Here is a 3,831-nt window from a genome sequence, read left to right as displayed (position 1 = left end):
CATCACGCGGACCTTATTATGGCCTTCATAGGGCAATCTGCTCCTGACATTCGTGGCAAGCTTCAACAGCTAGAAGGCCTTCAGGGGTACTCCTTACAGGATTTAATAAAAGAAGCTGAGAAAATTTACAATAAGCATGAGACATTAAAAGAGAGAGAAGATAAAATTAAAAAAAAAAAAAACAGAAAGCCAGAAAAAATAAGAGAGAGAAGAAAAAAAATAAAGAGTTAAGTCAAATTTTGGCGACGGAAGTCCAGGGAACAGGGCCAGGTAGGGACCTGGGAGACAAAAGAAGACCTCGAGTGGACAAAGTGCCTATTGCAAAGAGAGAGGACATTGGGCTCGAGAATGTCTGAAGAAGCTAAACAAACTTCAAAAGAAGACAACCCCAGTCCTGACTCTAGGGGACTAGGGGAGTCGGAGCCAGGAGCTTCCCCCTGAGCTCAGGGTAACTTTAAAGATAGGGGGGCAATTGACTACCTTCATGGTAGACACGGGAGCTCAACACTCGGTCTTGACAACAACCAAGGGACCTATGAGTTCCAAAACAGCCTGGGTCCAAGGGGCCACCGGAGGAAAGATATACAGGTGGACCACAGAAAGAAAAGCGGGCCTCAGTACAGGACAGGTTTCCCACTCGTTCCTGTGGTCCCTGACTGCCCCTATCCCCTTCTTGGGAGAAATTTACTCTCTAAGCTAGGAGCCCACATCTACTTCACTAAAAAGGAAGCTACTCTAGAAAAAAAAGATAGAGCTCCACTACAGGTATTAACCCTACGATTAGAAGATGAGCATTGGTTATATAAAGAACCAATAACAGGGACTCCTGGTATATCTGATTGGCTAATTAAATTCCCCTCAGCATGGGCTGAGACAGGAGGCCCGGGACTGGCATCCAACCAACCTCCAATAATGGTCACTCTAAGACCATCTGTAACCCCAGTTTCAATCAAGCAATACCCTACGATCAGAGAGGCTCGAGAGGGAATTAGACCCCACATTCAAAGACTCTTACAAATAGGCATACTCCGCCCCTGTCAGTCACCTTGGAACACCCCACTGCTCCCCGTAAGAAAGCCAGGAACAAATGACTACCGACCAGTCCAAGACTTAAGAGAAGTCAATCGGAGGATAGAGGATATACATCCCACTGTTCCAAATCCTTACAATCTCCTGAGTACCTTGCCTCCCAGTCACAGGTGGTATACTGTTCTTGACCTGAAGGATGCATTTTTCTGTCTAAGATTGAGCCCGGCTAGCCAGCCCATTTTCGCTTTTGAATGGAAAGACCCTGAAGCTGGAATATCGGGGCAACTAACCTGGACACAACTTCCCCAAAGGTTCAAGAATTCCCCTACTCTGTTTGATGAAGTTCTACACCATGATCTGGCTGACTTTTGGGTAAGAAACCCACAGATTATGCTTCTTCAATATGTGGATGACCTCCTCTTAGCAGCAGAGACAGAAGCTGGCTGTCTGCAAGGTACGGAGGCTCTCCTACTGAGACTGGGGGAACTTGGATACCGGGCCTCAGCAAAGAAAGCCCAGATCTGCCTACAGCAGGTGAACTATTTGGGCTATAGGTTGGAGGGAGGGCAACGTTGGCTGAAGGAAAGCAGGAAACAGGCAGTAGCTTCTATCCCCCCACCAACCTCAGCCAGAGGACTCAGAGAGTTCTTGGGAAGCACGGGATTTTGTAGACTATGGATACCGGGTTTCACTGAAATAGCGGCTCCCCTATATACCTTGACAAAGAATGGGATTCCTTTCATCTGGACTGAAGAACACCAGAGAGCCTTTGACAAAATAAAAAGAGCACTGTTGATGGCTCCAGCTCTGGGATTGCCAGACTTGACAAAACCTTTCGTCTTATATATAGATAAAAATAAAAAAAATAACAAAAAGAGTCCTTACTCAGACTCTGGGACCCTGGAAAAGGCCAGTGGCGTATCTCTCAAAAAAATTGGACAATGTGGCCGCTGGCTGGCCCCCATGTTTGAGAATCATGGCGGCAATAGCATCCTTAGTTAAAGACTCAGACAAACTCACTATGGGTCAGCCCCTAACTGTTATAACACCTCATGCAGTGGAGTCCATCATTAGACAACCTCCTGACAGGTGGCTGTCAAATACCAGGGTGACCCATTATCAGGCATTACTATTAAATCCAGAAAAAATCAAGTTTGGAAACCCTGCCACCCTAAACCCCACCACGCTACTACCAGCCACCGAGAAAGGCACTGAGATTCCTCATGATTGCCAGCAAATACTTGCGGAGACACATGGGACCAGAGAAGACCTCACTGACCAGCCCCTAACAGATGCAGATGCCACTTGGTACACGGATGGGAGCAGCTTTCTACGAAATGGTGAGCGTAAGGCGGGGGCGGCGGTGGTCGATGGGGAAAAGATAATTTGGGCCCAAGCCCTGCCAGCTGGAACATCAGCCCAGCGAGCTGAATTAGAAGCTCTAACTCAGGCCCTAAAATTAGCAAAGGGCAAAAAGGTCAATATTTATACTGACAGCCACTATGCATTTGCCACTGCCCATATACATGGGGAAATATATCAGAGGCGGGGACTCCTCACCTCAGCTGGTAAGGACATCAAAAACAAAGAAGCAATAGTGGCCCTTCTACAAGCCTTGTACTTGCCAAAACAGGTCAGCATAATTCATTGCCCTGGACATCAACGAGACCAGGGGCCGATTGCTCGAGGCAATTGGATGGCGGATGAAACTGCCCGTCAGGCAGCAGAAGGTACATACATTCTTTACACACAAGCAGACCTTAAGGCTGAGATGAAGAAACAGGAAAAGAAAGCAGAAGCTTCTTTTACTTACACTGAACAAGATTTAGAACTTGTTCAAAAGCTTAATGCTACTTTGGATCCTGAAACCAAGATGTGGAGACATCAAAATCGCACTATACTGCCCCGGGAAGCAGCACTTGAGCTGATCTCCCAACTTCACCAGTGAGGGAATGGCCAAAGCACTGGGGATTAATTCGAAATTACATTGTGCTTACAGACCCCAAAGTTCAGGACAGGTAGAAAAAATAAATAAAACTATCAAAAAGGCCTTAACTAAATTAGCTCTAGAGACTGGCACTAAAGACTCGGTGCAGCTCCTACCTCTAGCTCTATTTCGGACTAGAAATACTCCTGCTATACATGGCTTAACCCCCTATAAAATCCTTTTTGGAGGACCACCTCCTGTCCTCAATGTAACTTTATCCCCCTTGCCCTCTTCTTTTGACAATCCCAGCCTAAAAACAAGACTTCAAGCCCTTCAGATTATCCAGAACCAGGTTTGGAAGCCTCTGGCTGCTGTCTACCAGCCTGGGAGTCCACAAACGCCTCACTCCTACCAAATTGGAGATCAGGTGTACATGAGAAGACACAATGTGAAGACTCTTGAACCACGGTGGAAAGGACCCTACACAGTTCTCCTGACTACACCCACAGCCCTTAAAGTAGACGGGATTTCAGCATGGATCCACGCTTCCCACGTCAAGAGAGCCCCGGCCCAGGATGATGTTGGAAAATGGCATCTACACAGAACATCAAATCCCCTAAAATTAAGACTCTCCAGAGATACTTAATAATTCTTCTTGTTTGTAGGCTTGTCCCCAGTCAAGGAAGCCCCCATCTCCCTATGCTGACTACCTGGCGGGTAATTAATCAAATGGGGATTGTCGTGTTTGAAACCCACAAAATGGCCCCCAAGGGAACTTGGTGGCCTATACTGTATCCAGATTTATGTAAATTAGCTTTAGGAGCACCAGAACCCTGGGACTTAGAGGGAAACTGGAATACTGAGGTGGCACCAGA

This window comes from Nannospalax galili, unplaced genomic scaffold (assembly GCF_000622305.1).
Source record: "Nannospalax galili isolate Female #2095 unplaced genomic scaffold, S.galili_v1.0 scaffold660, whole genome shotgun sequence".
Lineage (NCBI taxonomy): Eukaryota > Metazoa > Chordata > Mammalia > Rodentia > Spalacidae > Nannospalax > Nannospalax galili.
Note: the sequence above shows the minus strand (reverse complement) of the source record.